The sequence below is a fragment of the Accipiter gentilis genome, chromosome Z, assembly GCF_929443795.1.
Source record: "Accipiter gentilis chromosome Z, bAccGen1.1, whole genome shotgun sequence".
NCBI lineage: Eukaryota > Metazoa > Chordata > Aves > Accipitriformes > Accipitridae > Astur > Astur gentilis.
Window position 1 is genome coordinate 22,408,519 of NC_064919.1, and position 19,757 is coordinate 22,428,275.

Here is a 19,757-nt window from a genome sequence, read left to right on the forward strand (position 1 = left end):
CTTTCCAGAAATGAAACTGCATGTTTGTTCTAATGTAGTTGTTGCTTCTAGCGCTGCAGCTGAAGCCTCACTGTTTACTTTCTCCAATAGTTAGGTGCTTTTCTCAGGAGCATGAGAGCCCAGTTGTTTTACTGTTCTTTATGGTCTGACCAAACAGTTTAGGAGTTTTTTTAAAGGAAGGTACCAAAGAACAACTGATCTGTTTCCCTTCTATTCAATAGGCTATTCACTCCAGTGCTTTAGCAGAAAGACTTTTAATTACAGCAGAGATGTAAAAAGTTCGATTCACATGTGTGCGTGTTTGCTCAAATTACTCTGATCTTGATTTTAAAACCCTGTAATTTGGATCTGTTGAATCAGGGGAATCTGCTAACTAGCTTTCTTAAGCCTACAGATGCTTGGGGTCTGTTTTCCTTTGTGCATGTGTTGTTTCTGGCTGTAATCTCTGCTTTTGCTCGGGAAATTGTTCTCCAGAAGCACATCGTGGATACCTGCAACCTTTAGACTATTCAGGTCAAATACAACCAGAGGCCCTGTTACGTCGTGCTGCAAAATATTTAAAAAGGTGGAGAATATAAGCACAAACCATCCTGTGACTGTCCTTTCCTTCACAAACTGTAGCTGCATGAAGGGAGCCAAAAGAACACTCTTTGCAGCACCAGTATGCCTCTTGTGGGGTCCAGAAGGCAAATACTGAAACTGCCAGTATTTTCTGTCCAATATTGCATTGGGTCTTGTCTCCGGACTCCAACATATCCAGCCAGGTCCTTGTTGGAAAATGTTTCTTCAGCCTTTAAAAAGGGGACGGTATTAGCAATCTTCCTTTTGCAGTTCATGTGCCAATCCTTTCTTTCTTTTTGTCTTCATTTTATAACTGAGTTAAACATTTGTTTAGAAGGAATTCTTTTGGCCCTTTAATAATGGAATGAACTGAGCTGGGAAGTTAAAGGTGAAAACTACTATGCCTTGCTGTCAATCACCTCAATTAGTCACTTGCTTATATTGGACTTCCCTGAAATTCTCTCCTTTGGTCTTTACCACCTGCTTGCACTTTTCCTTCATGCGAGCCTTAAAGTTTGTGTTATTTTGGTAGTAATGAGTCAATAGGGGAAATATACTATGCTACAAGTCAAATGAGCATGTAGATAATGAACCAAAGTATCAGTGCTTGTGTAATAGCTGGTTGTAGTTCTAGAGGGCTGTAAATAATCACTGAGAGTATACTAAAGCCCAATTTTTTTTGACAATGATGGACTTGTTGGTTAGAAGTTTTCAGATTACCTTTATCTAGTGGTAGGTTGTGAATACCTTTCTAAATTTGTGATGCAAGGATGTTGTTATTTGTGGCATAGTGTCATGATGATAGAGCAACATTAACTCTTCCCGTCATTTCAGAATGTTTTTCAGTGTTCCCAGTTGTGTGTAAATCCATGAGGAGCTGGATTATGTTGGAAAAATATTGGAAGGCAGATATGTCTGAAAAAGCAAAGCTGTTGAACAATTTTTTTTTCATATTCAGACTGTTAAAGCTAATAGTAATTATAACTAACAGCAATATGTTGGTTCTTCCCTGACAAGGTGACAAAGTCTTTCTAAATCTCCCCTCGCTGACAACAGAGAATAAATGCATTCTGAAGTATAATGATTGTATTATAGTTGTGTTTGTCTAAAACTGTAAGTGAGGAAAAGTTTTGGGATTTGTTAAACCAAGTAGTACAGTTGGAAAAAACAGAAAATCCATTATATATTGAAATAAGATTACATTTTCTAAAACTTCAGAAAAATGGTGGAGGTTTTTCTAAGATGTTTAGAGAACACATACTTTCATTTACAATGACACATTTTTTCTTTAAACATAGCTGCATATATTACTTTGTGAATAAGGCAAGATTTTTTAAGTGAGATTGCTAGGATTTCTTTCTTTGTGTTCAAGAATGTCTACATTTACACAAATGGATGTTGTGCTTTCTGAAGAAAGACATGGCATACAAAATTGCTGGATGAAGAATGATAATCCATCTAATTTATTTTCTGAAAATGTAGCATACTGGCTGATTAACCTTATTGGCATCTTTCTTCCACTTGCCGGGTGTAGCTCTGGAAAAGGATTAAGTGAGAGACAAAGCTTTTATTTTTTTTGAGAAAATGCTCATTCTGATTTTTTCATTGGAAAGCAGAGATAAGCAGTACAATCCAATGTGTAGAGGTGCTTGTATGTGAATGTAAGTGGCATATCTATTTGTGTGTGCTTGATATATAAAGTCTTTAGGAATTGTGTTGTGGGAGAGGCAGAGTTGAAGGAATAAGGAGTTTCCAACAGGAATGTGTCAGAGACTCCCAGTAAGGACAGACATTTCAACTACGGATGGCTGCATTTTTGGAATGCAGACCACACAACTGGGATTTGTATGTACGCTTGGTTTAAAAATAGAACAAAATGGGAAGGCTTAGAGAAAAATGTGAGCAATGACCACTGTCAGTAACTTGTGTGGCTTTTCCACATTTTGTGGAACAAATAGCTATTGAAATCTGAGCACACAAAGCATGTAGTAGGTTTAGTAATGACAAGCAGTGTCAGCACACTATAATTAACATAGGGTGGTATAATTTATAAGGCATGTACTATGCAGTTTAACACCAACGCAGAGAGAAGGGGAGGAGAGAAAGAATTGTTAGTCTGCAAAATCAAACGTGTCTCTTATCCTTAGATGTAAACATTTTATTTTTCAAATGCTCATTACATTTTTGTCACTAACAAAAGGCCTCTGTCATTTTCAGTTAACGCAGTGGCAAGAGTGAATCATGAAGATGACCTCTGTCCTTATACCTCCATGTTAATCTGAAAGGGAAAGTCTCAGCAGACTGTTTTTACTGTACGTAATTAAGCAATTCTGAATGCTCAGTGAAACTTGAATGGTATGGCATAGAGCCTGGTAATATGACAGTTAATGAGATGAGACTTACACTTATTCTGCCTCTATAATAAGTGAAAGCTTTTGCCTTCAGATTGAGGGCAGACAGATACTGAAGTATTCATTAAAAATGCTAAAACCAACAACAAGGGCACTGTTCGGTGTCTCTCTGTCTTATGACTCTCTCCAAGAAAGGAGAAACTAGATGAAATTATTTCTTAATTATTCTTATTCAATATCTGTAATAAGCTGTGACATTTGCATTCATGGTGGAGAAGACTAAAAAGGAGATGTTCAGGAAACTGCTAACAACACAGAGAGTGATTTATGCTGCTGTATCTTTCTTTCAAAGTCCAAAATATTCAGACTGGTTGAAGCTACATAATTAATTTCACTCTGTTTCTGTAATAAGAAGATAATATTGCCTTGAAAAGAGCTTTCTGTGTTTTTCTCTCTGCCTTTCTGCTTTCGTATACTAAATAATTTTGCTTTGTGCAAGTCTTCTACTTGCCATTGCTGTTTCTTGCGTATTTGCAGCATGATATTCTTTGCAGCTATGTATAATACATGCTTGGGGAGGGACCTTTCCATTGAATCACCCAGCTTAGTTGATATTGAGAAAATGTATTATCTGGATTTTTAAAAATGCCTAGATTGACGTTGGTAAACACAACTACATTTAGATTCTGTATTTAAAAAAAAATAATCAAAAAATAATCACAAAAAAAGTGTTGTGAATGATTTTCTGAATGTTTATGTACATGGTGTTAACACTGGAAATCTCAGTAATTACCTAGGGTTGGCTAGCTTCATTATGTATATTTGGCTGCAATCACAGAAGTCCAGACACCTCCCCAGAGAAGAACAGCGACAAGACCATGTCTACATCTGAAAATGTAATCAAGGCTGGAGCCCTAAGCTTTAACCCAGCAAGCCTACTGAGACATCACTGTTGTGTTCAAATTAGGGCTTTAGTCTTAGATTGAAGGAGGCAGCTGAGGCACATTCTTCTCCTCGCTGCTCTGTTCCCCCGGTGACTTGTGCTAACCTCTTTGATTTCTCTCTTAACCTGTTTACACATCACGAGCATTCATAGTCTCTCTTGCCCAGTTTTGCTGGCCCTCCTCCAGCTGGAGGGATTCTGGATTGCTGAGTGGAGAGTATCCAGCCCCAGGATTATGGTCTAACTGCTGAAAAAGTCTGTGCGTGAAGATGCAAACCCAGACTTAGACCCAGATGTACATTGGTTACAGGTGTACTGTAATGTTCAGTAATTCAGAATCCTCAAAATTCAGAGGAATTTTGATGCACTGTCCAATGTTGGATCACATGAGCATCGCATGTGTTGGATCACATGAGCAGCTGTCACTGCATTTTTTACAGAGATGCAGGTGAAAGCCAACCTATATCAAATGTTTTGAGCTCTGGAGAGATACTGGTTAATAGGTGACTTATAAGTTACACAGAGATTAGTCTTTACCAGATGGAGTCATCTCATGATCAGCAATTCATACAAAACCACTTTTGTCAGTTGTTCCAAAAAGAGGTATGTATGAACTTCTGATCCACAAAGATTTATTCTGTTCCATGTTTTTCTTAAATCAAAGGGTACTTTTGCAAAGAAGACCAGGAACTGCATGTGCCTAAGAAGTACTATTTTTATTTTGCAATGACGTTCAAAAAGATTTCATTTCAGAATTTTGTTTCATAGTCAAGTTTGTAACAAAAAAAAAATCCATAAAACATGAGGTTATACTATAGCATCAGCAGAGGGGCTTAGTTCAAATGTGATGTATTTCAGAGTACTTTGAGATGTTAGCCTTGAATCCAGAAAAGTGGAACTTGAGGCAAGGCTCCTGGTGATAGCCATGTAAGCTTTGCCTGAGAAAGTCTTGAGGGACTAGGGGTGTTGCAGTATTTTTTTGTTTTCCACTGACACTTGCTGTACACTTCAGGAAAGAGAAATGCCCTTTTCTGTTGAAATTTTTTTTTCCTTTGATTATTATAAATCCTGCAAACAGCAAGTGAATTTGTGGAGGAGGGGAACCGAGAACATTTTGTAATTCTTGAAAGGTTAATTGCACTATTTATAGACCTAACTGCAAAGGGAAAAAACTCTTAGTGTGACCCGGCAAGGTCAGCGTAGTAATAGCAACCTAAATGGAGCTCTGACCAGTCATGAATTACTGTCTGTGATACTGGGAATGCTGACAGTTCAATCACAGCACTGTTTCAATAGAGAACTCCATATATTTAAAGCGCTGATACTGTTTTCCCTCTAAATGACAGGCTTGACAGATGGGCCGAAAGCACTGCAGACGTTTGAACAAGGAAATAGAGAGGGAGCCTGCTGGAAGCAAGGCTTCACGCAGCCAGCCGTGGATGATGAATAGAGTGTGATTGTGTCTGACAGGTAGTAATATAACTATTCATTCACCACAGAACACCTGGAGCACACTATATTAAATGGTACAAGATGGAGAGATTCTGTGACAGGAATGGGAAGTGTGAATCCCACGCTGAGTTTAGGTACAGCAATATAAAAGGTCAGGGGTCGTGCAATATAAACTGCCTGAGAGAAGGATGTAATTAAATTATTTGCTTACTAAAGTCTTTCTAATGTTTTGCTAACATGTTGCCAGGATCATTATTTCAGCATGTCTGCATAGCTGAAATGAAAATAGCAAATGCTGCTTGGTGACTACCGTGCTCCCGTTTTGCCTTTGGAGGCTTGCTAATCAAAGTGCCATCGTTATTGTGCAAAGCTGCATCAGAGAGCAGGGGTGAGGAGGGGCAGAAATGCCTAATAGCTTTGCGAGTCCTAGAAGCTGTGTGCTGTGTTTTGTCTCATATCTGGAAGCTTGTAGATGACTGTATTTTAGGCCGTTTGGGGACAAAAATCTGCTGGGTGCAACAGGCCCCTGGAGAATCAAAAGACACTGCACTCGTGGGTAATGTGCACTATGGAGCTATGTAACATCGCAATTTCGTTTTGTGTACTGTAGCTTTAAGTTTCAGCTTGTCTGAGCTGAAAGAATCTGCCATTTTCATCCTGTTATGAGAGAACTGTAGTTCAAAGCCAGAGAAACTTCAGTTTGCTAATAATTGTTTTGTTCTGTTTCTTTACTGAGGGGCAGATCACGCTTAAAGTCTAGAATTCTTCTTTATATATGGAAAACTACGACCTGGGATTAAATTCAACGTCAGTAGGAGTTGAAACTGACTAGCAATAAGTTGGCTTATTATATTACCAAATGTTTTCCAGACAGGAGCTATTGAAAACTTCAGGAACACATGCTAATCTTTTTTTGGAGTATACCTGTGATAATTAGTATCCTTTTGGAAGATTTCAGTGGGTGTTATTGTGTGAGAATATGGGCTTCCAATTAATAATACCAAAAAGGAAATCTTGCTAGTAGTCACATTCAAGTGAAGATTCGTACTGCAATTCATGTCTTGCTGAGCAGGAGTGTTAACCAATTGTTTTCAGTATACTTGTCATCTACCTGACCACTCCTGACAACTCTTAAAATGTAATCACAAAAATACAGTGTTCTTTTGTAAATATAGAGAGCTAATGCACATATAGTCCTTTGTCTCGTGTGTCCCAATGAGGGCTTTACTTTTGCAAACGTAGATGAAAGAGCAAATAAAAACCCAAGCAGGCCTAAATTTTATTTGCTTGTTTGTTTATTTATTTATTTATTATTTAACTTACATGGAATCTGGCCCATTGTATAATTAGAAATGTTTCTGTGGAGGTGGTCATGCATGACATCACAGTACTTTGACCTCAGATTATTGAAAAATGTTGAAATATTGCTTTTGTTAAGATTTCAATGTCTAATGAATGTATTGATTTTTTTTTTTAATCTCAAAAACATCAAAAGGGATGACTACCTAAAACCAGTCTGCTTTTTGCTAGCTGAAACATCTAATTTTATGTTAGGTACTTAAGAGAAATATTTTAATTTCATCCCTCACACTCCATAACATTATTTGACATTATACAGATAAAATTATTTTACATTAAAAATTTTTGGTTTCAAAGCAACACAATGTATAGTATCTATTATTTATTTCTTGATTTTTCATTCTATATATGCTAAAATTTTAAGTAGTTTTGAATACTGGTTTGAAATAAAAATCAGAGTTACATTCGGCCATAGAATGGACACTTCTCTTTCCCTTTTAAAGCAAAATATGTTGTGAGATGAACCTTGTGTTCAGCATAGTTGAACTCCTTGATCTCTAAATCCACTCCACTTATTTTTTTGCTTCTGCTTTGCCTCAATATCTTATTATAACAGTACTGACATGTTTTAAATTGTTTTGAAATTGTCCTGAAAAATGTTGATTCCTATTGGTATTGTCAAACTCTGTGGTTCGGTGATTTTATTTAGCATTTCACATATTTAGACAATCAATTCAGATATCTCATGCAACATAATCATGAGAACCATACTTCTAAATATACTCAGTGACATGACTGTTGACTTGTCTTGGAAAGTCCTTGTAAAAAGAAGTATTTGGTTGTTGATTTTCCACAGGAAGATATTCAGCAGCTTTCATCTCGAATTAGTTTTGCTTGTCACTTTCTTTATTTGCTGAATTCTCTGCCTAGGCCAGTTACCATCTGAGTGCTTACTTGCTGACCTTTCCTGAAAGCAGAAGGCATAGCAGGCACCCTTTCCTTTCTTTCTCTTTCTCCTTACATTTCCAAATTTGGCAACATAAGTAGTAGTTAAAGGATAACAGTAAATAAGCAAAGTTAATTAAAAAAAAAGGAAAAAAAAAAAAAAAAGACACCCCCCCCACACACACTTTTGTACTAATGATTTTTTTCCTACAGATTCAGTATCCTTTTTGATGAAAATAAAATACAGAGAGAATTGTTCTACATGCACAGCAAATTAAAGAAACTGCTCTTGAACCTCCTGCTGAGGAAGTTTGTTAGACTTAGTATACTTGGCCTTTGTCAAGGAATGGCCAAAGGTATTGTGGCTGTTAGGACATCTCTGTTTCACCAGAAAGATTCATCAGGGTTGAACCTGTATTGGACTGTTTTCTTAAAAAAAAATTTGTAACATCAGATTGGCTGGTGCTTATTAATTTTCTATTCTGTCTTACACCTTCTTGCAGGCTAAATTCTAATTCTGTTGGATCATTCAGAAATGGATAGTAAAGTAAAAAATATTGAGACACAGCATGTCTTGGGGGTTATTTTAAACAAAATTAGCAGTATTCCAGGTCTGCAAGTCAAAAGGGTCTATGCCTCATTTCTTTGTCCACCATCAGTGTGGGAATATTCACTAAGTGTGTTTGTAAGTCTACACTGAGGCTGTACTTTCCTTGAAGAAATTGTCTGCTTTTTTTAAGACGTTTTTTACTTTATTTTTTCAACAAACAGTTTATTACAATTTATTGTGTAAATTATTAGAAATATCATCACGTTACATTAATTTGCTTGGTTTCCTTAATAAGGTAAGGGACATCTGATTATTTGATGTATAAGGAACACAGGTAATGTACAAAACAGTGTCACTGAGCATGAGACACCTGCAAAGACTTCTGCTGAGGGAATTGAGGGCAACTGCAGCCTTGCATTAACAGAATCTTAATTACCAAATAACAGTGTTTTGCCAGGAGGAGAGATGTTTTTCCTCCCTTTCAAAGTCTGACAGTTTTTTTCAGTATTAAAGGAGGTTGCAGTTATGGCTGAAGAAAATATACCTGATAAATTCATAATCTTTTGTGGATATTTAAAAACTGTCTAGCAGGACAAAAATTCCTAAACTGGGTTTAATGTTTTGTGGTAGGGTGCAGTGACAAGAGATGAAAAAACCTGATCTTTTATACTGACAGGCTTACATTCATTTTGCTTTTCAGTGTCTACAAGAAGTTATGTGGTAATGATCACCAAAACAAGGACTTTATGCATGGTTTATGAAGACTGCTGTGGCTATAGAAGAGTAAAGAGTAAGCCATAGAATGAGGCTATGCTCCCTATCTACAAGTTAGTTTCCCCTCAGCTAGAAAGATATAGTCCCATTCCAGTCAGTTCTTCCCTGAATGGTGGATACAGTTAATGTTCTCCTTTTCCTAGAGCAGTTCCATACAGCACAAACAAAGATTTTGCTCTCATTTTGTTTGTGAGTTTGTCAACACCACCATGTGTCCACATCAAAGGACATTTTTAGCACTATTTTGATGCTTCCCTATAAAAATATGAAAAGAGGGAAGAGAAGATGGAAAGTCTAACACCAATATCTCACGTTCTGTGGATATGCATTTAGTGCATATCACGTAAAGGACAGCCATGATTCAAAATAATTTCCTTGTCCTCATTTTAACTGTCTGATGAGATACCCAGATGAAATTGTCACAGTGGCATTCAAGAGAGATGCTTGAAAGTTGAATACCTTTGTTTTTCAGATCTCCCATATGTACAGAACTTCTTTGCATTTCTTTGTGTTTGCTACTAGATTGGATGCCGGGATGCACATGGGATGTGCTCAACTTTTTGGGACGACAAGAGTATTACCACCTACTGAATAGACTAATGGATAGGGATTCAGGAGACCTGAAATTTCCCTTAGCCTACCAGTTGTCCACAAGAGGCATTGGACCATATCTTCTGCTCCCATCAAAACTGTGGTTGATGAACTTTCTTGACGGTGAATGTTCATTCTTCAGGTGCCTGCCCTAACTGAGCAGTTTGACTGTAAAGGTCACCTTGGCATGGTCAGAACCACATGAATGTAATCATGTCTGCTGAGGATTCATCAGATCATGCAGATGTTCTTTCACCTGCATTTTCTGTGAGTCTTTAATAAAATTGTTGCTCTCACTTCACCTGTTATTTCAGGACAGAAGCAGGCTCCCTAAAGATGCATTTTTTTTCTCTTTACTTCTGGATCTGTTCAAAGCAGGGAGAAGAGCAGAAGGAAGGGGTGTGATGTCATGTAATGCGATGCTCGCCTTTACACAATAGTCTGTTACTCATCTAAATATGGAAACAGTCACTGCTGAAAAAAAAAGAACCTGAGATTTGCCTCCTCTGGTGAGTGCAGTAGCAACTGATCTACAAAATTATCCTATTCTTTGCTGCTCAGCACATAGTGACTATAGGACCATTTCCTTTCTCTGAGGAACAGTCAGCTTGCTAGTTAGGGTATTCTGGTAGTTAAGAGCTGTGGATTTAAGCTTAGACAGAATTTGGGTCCCCTGGTGTCAATACTCTTTTATTTCTTTTGTCATGCATGGGTAAGACAACTCAGCTGTTGAATATGGTCCAAGTGGTATGTGCAGGCCATGATGTGGAGCCATGATTTTGCTGAAAGAACAACAATGTTCTTTACCAATGGGAATTTAGCTGATCCTTCAAAGACAGAAGAAGTATGCTTAGTATCAGCTATGTCCCCCAGATTTTCTGTCCTAGTAGGAACTGTCCCAGTTTAAACATAAATGCATCAGAAGGAATTGCATATATAAGTACAAATTGTGTCTCCTCTCTCCCCTTGCCACAATCAATGCTTAATGAAGACGGTCTCTCAGGCTGAGACCAAATATGCCTTTATGGATGTTCTGTCATTCAGTACCTTGGGGAGGAGCTTTCTTAAGGAAAAATTGTGGAACAGTTAGACTCTGGACATTCTGTAACTATTTCTGTTAGTATACTCTGCAATAGCTACAGGTATGTTTTCCTCTTACCCTCCTTACAAGTAAACATTTTCCATGAGATCAAGGGGCTGAAACACTTTTGATCCGCTACTGAGTAGTTTTGCCTCCGTAACTTTGACAAATTATTTCTTTGCTAATTTGTTATTTACCCAGATGTTTTTAGTTCGTGTATCCTCCAAGGGGGGAATTTTATCCCGCTACCTACTAACGTTTGCAACTTTCCTTTTTGTGTTAAGATTGCTGCTTTTGGCAACACCCTACCTTTTGTATTATTGCCCCTTTTGAAATAAATAAATGTCCTCCTTTTTTTCATGTAGAGCATACAGATCTGAGTGCTCTCTTTTATTCATATGAGAATCTTATCAGATCTAAATGGGTTATTGTCATTCTTTTTTTCAAATTACATGTATCTGCAACTTGCAAATTTTTGCTAAGTGATGTAACCTACTGCTCTTCTTGAGTCTCTTTTCCAGTCTTCAGGCTTACCTTGGCCTGTGTTTATTACCTCCTTATGGTAAACCAGTTTTATCACATCCATGTGCTTTTTTACTTTGCTCCTAATTTCCACATGCCTTTCTTCTTCAAATGTCTTTTCTTGTAATATAGATTCTTACTTTCTGAGCCATGTCTGGAGCAGAGTCCACCCTTGGTGAAGCTTCTGTATGGACCTGGTGACTTTCCATGATACTTCTCACTGCTTATACAAAGGGCTGACTCTGGTTCTTCTGATAGGTTTGGCAAGTTCCAAATCTCAGTCATGGTTTGATTTCATAGGACAAATTTGGCTTTCAACTTTATATGAGTTAGAAAAGATTGTACTTTACTATGGTTCAAAAATATTTTTTGTTTCCTACTAAAAGGTATTCCTAACCATCCTTGTTTCTGTATGGACCTCAGTACTTAAATTTGTATTAAACAGTTTCATGATTACCTTCATCTATATAATTACAGAAGAGTATTTAATATATTCCAAAATTGGCAGTTAGAAATAAAGCTGCCTCTAGTCCATCATCTTCCCTTCCTGACATCCACTGCTTGCAAGTATATGGTTGAGCTCTAATAAGCCTTATTCTTGTAACAGCAATACTCCAATTTTCTGTGAATTTCAGCTCTGAGGAGGCTTTTAACTGGTTCTTGCTTCTAATCGTTACTTTCAGAGTTCATTTATTCAGAGTTCAGAAATCATTCAAAACCTGGGTTCTGGGTGTTTGCTATTTGACAATATGTCAAATATGAGCTTCTTTATAGACAACAACCAGTTCCAGTTGGTTTATGTCAAAACCTCTTCAGGCACTGAGAATGGAAGTAAGAGAATTAGAAATCTAGAAGTAGCTTCAAAGCTATAGGGGAATAAAGTTGTTGGTCCAAATAAAAAAACAAACAGCTGGATTCTGGGGGGAAAAAAATAATTAAGATAGAGCTGGATAATTTTGTGGAAAGCTTTGTATCTTCTCATGGCTTGAGAACTTGGACAAAAGGTTAAAATCTTTCAATATACCCTGTCTCAAAGTAGGTGATAAGGAAATATTTGCCCATTTTTGTAGCTTAAAGAGCTACAGTCTTGCTTGTCTTTTTCATGCTGTGCTTTGCTCTGAAGGAAGTGCTCCTGTAAGTAGACAATTACACACATTTAAGTAGAAAATTATACATTTCTATGTGAGGTAGTATAGACTGGATAACATATCAGCTAAGTAGTTAAGGACTGAACTTGGATCACATATATTGTAGACTCTTCAGTCTTTGATACTGTCTCATCTTTATTGACTGGAAGAACTGAAAGTAAGTATCTTCTTAACATCCTTTGTGGTAAATATTGTTACTGAGGAATCTTTCAGCTTCTCTGAAATGTCACCTTCATTGTTTACAGCTGCCTTTTCTCTTAAGAACTCTGCAAAATCCATCATTGTCATCTGGACTTTTTCTTACAAATTTCTCTCAATGGATTTTTTTGTTTGTTTTGTTAAAGTTTTGTCTAGCCTTCCTGATTCCTGTCCTCTGTTTTACGCTGTACTATTTTCTGTGTGACTAGTTTGAACTGTTTGTGTCTTCTTAAGCTTTTATGTTAATCTTGTGTAACCCTTTCAGCTGAATATTTTTTACAGTATTGCCACTATCTTGCTTTTGTGGGTTTTTTTGTTGCTATTTTGTCTAAGAGGATTTATCTCTGCTGTGACTTCATGCTGGTATGGTTAAGTAGCTTAATCCCATTTCACAGTTTCCATCTCCTCATTTTTTGCTCTAGGTTGTTCTTGGTTAGGTTTCTTGGCCAAAGTATAGGTCAATAGTTCTTAATTTCAGTATTTTATCTTAAAAGGAACATTAATTTAAGCAGTTTGTGGTCAGTATTACTCAATGGATGATCTGAAGATACTTCCTGGACTTGTTCCTGATCTTTAGTTATAACAAGCCCTCTTGTACACTCTAGAACTAGCTATTCTGAGCAGACAAATACAGACAAAGATTCTGAAAAAAGTTTTGTGATTCAAGAAAGAATTTTCTCTTGAGTCAGATTGGCAGGGACTATGTGAGCAGAGTAAAGGACTATGTATTTATTTACTCCCTTGCTGTGTGGTATGGCACACAGGGATGTACTGAGTGTTTTTAATGTATGGAAAACCATCTCGTGGCTTAAGTGTAAGGCAGTATTGAAAAAAAAGTCCAGTGGACTCACCTGAAGTAAATGTCTATTGCATAGTGACCTCTAATTTTGGGGACTGAGCTCAATGGCTCATAGTGTATTCCAGTTCTGTGAACCTTATCTCAGGGTGCAGTTTGACCAGTTCTGAGCTATAATATAATGTTTATTTGTCACTGATTTGATCACACTTACAGCTGTGCTCTGCAGGCTTTTCATGATCTGGAGATTACCAGTGATACCTCTTGTAATTGTAACATTTCTGAGACTTTGTCATCATTCTATTCAGAAAAGGATCCGATTAGCTATCACTGTGATATCAATTACATAATAATCATGACACTTCAATGAATAATTCTATTGTCATTCAACTGTCTATATTGGCAGCATAGTATCACTGAAATGTTTCTGATTATCCCTTACATTTCTATATTTGATGGCTATGGAGACCGTAATTTGTGTCTTACAAGTGAATGTATTTTATCCCTTTTCCTTTCTACACTGCATGCATTGTTCAGCCAATATGCTTGAGATGGGAATTTATGTTCATAGACTGTAAGCATGAGACATCACTACAATCCGTAATCAGGCCATTAGCATTCTGCTCATGCAAGCCAGTGTAAGTACAATTTTCAGTGGCCTAATGTAACAGGTAATCATAAATTAGTATTTGCTTTAAAACAACACCAGATTATGCAGCCTGCATGCTTAAGGAGAATGACTCAGTAAGTAGTGCAGTTCTGTAATGAAGTGGGAGCTCATTAAACAGATGCTATCTACTTCAGTGATCTACATAAGCAGCAAACAAACCAAATGGAAATGTTTCAACTGAACACTGCAGTCAACCAGAACAAGTTCAGGTTCATTTACTGTGGCACCATCTACAGGAATTAGTCACAGTAATAATTGAATAGTTGCTTGCTAATTTATCATTTTACATTTGTTACTGCATTTGCATAATGTGTTGATTTTTTATGTCTTTGGTTACATTAAAATGCCCTCATCTGCGTATACAAAACCAGAACACAGTGGGTGATTTTAAGATTCATCAAACTAGCAGTGTTCAACATTCAGTGCTTGGACTGTTTTTTTTAAAAGTGTCTGGGTTTTTTTTTTGTTTCTGTTCTACATCTTTACACGTGCAGGCTTGTAATTAGTGTTTATGAAAGCTGAAATATTTGTTTCTTTATGAATCATAGGTAGAGGCATCCAGATAGGAGCAATGACTAAGCAACCAGCATTTCTAGGAGTAATGTGCTAGAAATGGCATGAGATACTTTTTCAGTAGGCAGAATAGCCAGAAATAACAGTCCTTTAGAACTGGAGTACATGCATAATTTCAAAGGTCAGCATTAGTTTTATAGTGTATTACCTAAAGGACCTTTTGCTGACTGTAGGGGCTTTGCAGCTGCCAGGGGACAACAGTACTGTATAACAATGTTACACAATTCTGTCTGAGATGAATGAGATGAAAAAGGCTAATGACTAGTATTTGCAAAATAAAAATAATTTTTGTCATAGTTTCAACGATGTCTGATATGCATTAGTTGCAGGTTATACACAGTGTGTGTGAACTATAGCTGCTAAAATGGAGGTAAATGGGTTCTCACTTTTTATATGGTGATATTTTTTATTAGACTGTATTTCTGGTAGGTGTTGATGCAGTGATGTACTATTCAGTGATACACCACCAGGGAGAATCCTTTGCTGCTTCAGTGACATTTTTAATGTTGTTAGACCCTTTCAAAACTTTATTTTAATGCTTTATCTTTTTTTTTTTTATATCTCTTCATTTCTAGGAGAACTTTGATCCCACAGACACATCAGTTATCCTATGTGTTCTGATATGTTTGAGGTTTTGTGTCCTCTGCAAAAGCTCTTACCATTGTAAGCACTTGTCAAAAACTGCTATTTTACAAGTAGCCAAATGTAATGCTTGTGACCTGTATGCAGACTGCATGTAGAGTAACCATATTAGCTTTCTTTTTCTGTGCATATTTGTCATACATGGAGTCCTAATCATGAAGCACGTGGGGATGAGCTCATTGTGGTGAGGTAAAGAGGAAAATTTACAAAACACTAGTGTTTAGCTTAAAAAGAATTGTTTAAGGGAAAACATATATTTATCAAACACCTTCCAGCAAAACCGCTTAGACTTTACAGGAAACAAAAGCCATATACTTGCTAGTAAGGTGCAAAGCGTATTGTCAAAGTGAAAAGCACTTTCTGTTAAATGGTCACAAAATATTTTCTGGCCATATTTTCTGTAAGTTCATTCATGTGTTCCACAGAAAACATAGACTTAGTAAACCTCTACATTTATAGCTAACTCTGTTTCAATAACCTGCAATGTTAGCAATAATTCTGCTGAGATGGGTGGTTAGAAGGTGCACATTCATGAACACATAGCAAAACAATGCTAACAGCAACAAGTAGTAATTAGCAATATTGTAGTCATTCTGTGATAATCTACTGAAATTTGCATGGATATCTTTTATAAGCAATGACTTGTAAATTATCAGCTTTCTGGGATTTTACCTGGGTTATTCAGTAATTGCAGGAAATTTTAGCATTCTGTTTTACCTCCCATCAATTAAAGGAACTAGAATTTTGGTTTAGAAACATATGCTTACACGAAAACATTCATATTCCATGAATCTGAAGCATCTAAGTAAGTGGAATATACCAGGAGTGGTATACTGAACTTCTGTTAAAGGAGAACCTTTCAGTGAATATGCCTATCATCAAACTGTGGGAGGCAAAGTAAAAAATTTCCAATGCCAAAACTGTGTAAGCCTTTCCAGTTTACAGAGTATACCAGTACAGCAAAAGAAAGCAATAGAGCTGAAAAAATCTAACTCAGGGTAGCTTCCTACAGTCCCTTCCAGTTTGTTAATCTGGTGTATTTAGAGTGTTTTGAAAAGAGGTCATCAAGTTCTCATGCTTTTTGAATGTTTTTTTCCAGCATTTCCTCTATGAAGTGGATCAAAGTGCCTACAAACTATCCATATTCTTGCATCTGCTAATATGTGTAAACTATAGTCCTGTGTGCACCTCATGAAGGTCTAGGACTGACTATATTGCACTTCAACACTTCATTTATGTTAACGTTCAGTTGCACATTGCAATTCTGCACAAAAGTGATGAGCAGTTATTGACGCCGATTGAATTTAACCTTTTGCTGACATAAAACAAGCTTCTGGTTATGTCATTGTCCTATACAGTTAAATTCAATCCATCTAAGTAGCACCTCATTAACAAAAGGATCAAATTTAGCTGTGAATAATATGGCTGAAGAGAAGCACAAAGAAATACAGGTTGAAGAAACTTATGTTTAAAAATAATGGTTTAATATTAGATTTGTACGATCTTATGCCCTTCTTTTGGCTTACTTTCCCAGTCTCCTGGAATAAATCAAATAAACTCTCAGTTAAAAATATTTATTAATTTTTAACAAATAGGGCTTAACGAGTCTACCTCTGAATTTTGACCCTAGATTAAATCCTTTCTTTGTTTAGTTACCCACCCCTCCCTGAAGATTGCTTGCCCTCCCGCCCCACCCTGTGCCCGTGTGACTAGAACAGTGTTAGCACAAGCTCCAGAGACTGAGATGCTTTCTTTGCTGAAGCTCCACTTTCATCACCAGGAACAGATGATGATGTGCAGCTGCAATTCACCACTTGTGAATCACCAGTCTCCCCTTTGGAGAAGACAGCATGATGTCTATTTTCTCCTTGGTTTGCTTCATATATGTTGTGGTTTAACCCCAGCTGGCAACTAATCCCCACACACCCGCTTGCTCACTCTCCCTGGGTGGGATAGGGGAGAGAATCGAAAGAGTAAAAGTTAGAAAACTAGTGGGTTGAGATAAAGACACTTTAATAAGTAAAGCAAAAGCCACATGTGCAAGCAAAGCAAACCAAGGAATTCATTCACCACCTCCCACCGGCAGGCAGGTGTTCAGCCACCTCCAGGGAAGCAGGGCTCCATCACGCATAACGGTCACTTGGGAAGACAAACGCCATCACTCCGAACGTCCCCCGCTTCCTCCTTCTTCTCCCAGCTCTATTTGCTGAGCATGACACCGTATGGTGTGGAATATCCCTGTGGTCAGCTGGGGTCAGCTGTCCCGGCCGTGTCCCCCCCCAACTCCTTGTGCCCCCCCAGCCTGCTGGCTGGTGGGGTGGGGTGAGAAGCAGAAAAGGCCTGGACTCTGTGTGAGCACTGCTCAGCAGTCACGACAACAGCCCTGTGCTATCAACGCTGTTCTCGGCACAAATCCAAAACAGAGCCCCATACCAGCTACTATGAAGGGAATGAACTCTATCCCAGCCCAAACCAGCACAAAATATTATCTGCTCCTCCAGTCTAGCTCTACAGTTATTGACACTTTTCATCTGGGGCAAATCTTCCGATATGTTTGCTTTTGGTGTTGAAATTTCCATTGGTAGCTTTCAAATGCACAGGTGAATCTGCACCCACAGTGTAGCCTATAATGCAGACCATTTCACACGTGCAGTTCTGTTTGAACAGATTAATAGTACTGGTGGAATGGTGATCAAAGAACTTCGATGCTGGTTTATCTACCATATTTTCAGTGGAAATTTTGTTAAATAGATTGTTTATTGGTATGTGCAGTAATAAAAATGGAAAATTATATTTCCACAACTAAAAATAAGTCTCCTACACCTTCTTTTCTTAACAAATCCACTAAGTTCATTGTAGTAACTTGATTAGTTATGTGGAGAAGTATTTGGGCCATTACATGAAAATAATACAACAAATATGTGACTTACATGACCTTATGATTCCTTTCTCCATTTTTTGTAGTATTGTTGTTCCTCGTATCTCCCTGGGCTTAAGACCATCATGTATTCATGTTACCAAATTTAACCTTATTACCAGGCATACTTAGATTCTCTTCTCTCTTGCACATTTTGTTTCAAGTTTGTCTTTTTCATTCAAAGCGTACCAGTATTTACTGCCTGAATGTTGCCTACATTGCGGTTTTGTGCTTGCCATAGATGTCTGCAGAAATATTGGCTAAAAGTATTTACCAGTCTAAATACAGCAGCTCATGAGATACGGCAACTTAGAAATTCCAAACTGAAACCCTTTACAAGTTTTTTTCTATCATCCCAAGTGGTGAGTGTACAGAACCAGATCACCTCAAGCAGCTTTTTTTTGATATGTGTCTTATCTATAGAAGCTTCTAGGTGAAGCTTTGTGGAACATGGTCTGTTTGATGTATAGTGCATGTTCTGCTGCAATTCAGCCTTCAAATATGGGGTTCAAGTTTGCCAGTGAGGATGCAATATGCTCAAGCATTTATATTTTCATCCACAGCATGTGCCTAACTTTAAACAAGAGAATGGTTTCTGCAGTGTTTCAAAAATATCACAACAGACAGAAAACACAAACTGTTATTAGTTATGTTAATATCAGCTTAACTATCATTGTTAGTGTCACTGAGAGTGAGTCTAAGGCTTACAAGAATCCCTTGAATGATTGTGTGACGGTGAATGAGGTTACAATTTTACAAAAGGCAGAGAATGAGGAGTATCTGCTCTTTGGGAGTAGCTAACCATTTCCTTCTGTGATAGCCATCCAATGCAGAAATTGGTTATACACTGCAGGCTAATGAGTCGCATGTCAGGAGGTGAGCAAAAGAAATCACTAAAAGGGGATGGGGAGAGAAGAACCCTCTCCTACTTGTGCTTTTACAGAAAACAGGAGAAAAGTCAAATCTCAGGCAGGAAAGAGATGTCAAGAAAGATAAAGAGATATTGGGGCTTTAGTCTGTAAGCTGTTAGAGAAAAAGGAAATAGGTGATGAGATTACAAGGGTGTAACAAGCACACGTATAGGTTAGATGGCCTGGTAAATGTGCAAATTATGCTTCTGACAGTCAAAATCAAAGGAAAGAACAAGCCAGCTGGTTTGTTTTCCTTAAAGAGCAGTCTGTAATGAATAGAAACTGAAAAGGTTGGACAAGTACAAGGTAAAGCTAATGTGGACCAAGTACTGGCAATCTGATTTGATCTGGGTCTGAACCACATTTGCAAAGTAGCAGTGATTTATGAATACATCTTCTGGTACCAAAAGTATGAGTCTCTGCATGTCCTCTTTTTCCCTTCTTTGATACTTTTCAATTATTTGTGTTGCTGCTATTTACTGCCTGTGAAGTGATTTGAGCCTAGTTCACACAGGAAAATGATCCAGAGGACTTCTTAGAGTGTTTTACTTATGTTTTAAGTGGCTGAACATAACTCTTACATAATTAAAGGGTTCATCTGACAAATTAGATTTTAGGGAAAGGATGTGTTTTTACAGATCTTCACTCTTTTGGTTTCCTCCTCTGACTTTAGGCCATCAGTAGCCAAGCCTATTTGCCATTACATTTATTTATTTTCCATCCAAAGACTCACTACCTTTTTGAAAACCATATTCTCTCCTCCCTTTCCTCACCCTAAAAATCCTAGTCCAGGTCTACCCAGCCCAGTTTTTGCATAATAGTTTCCTTTGATA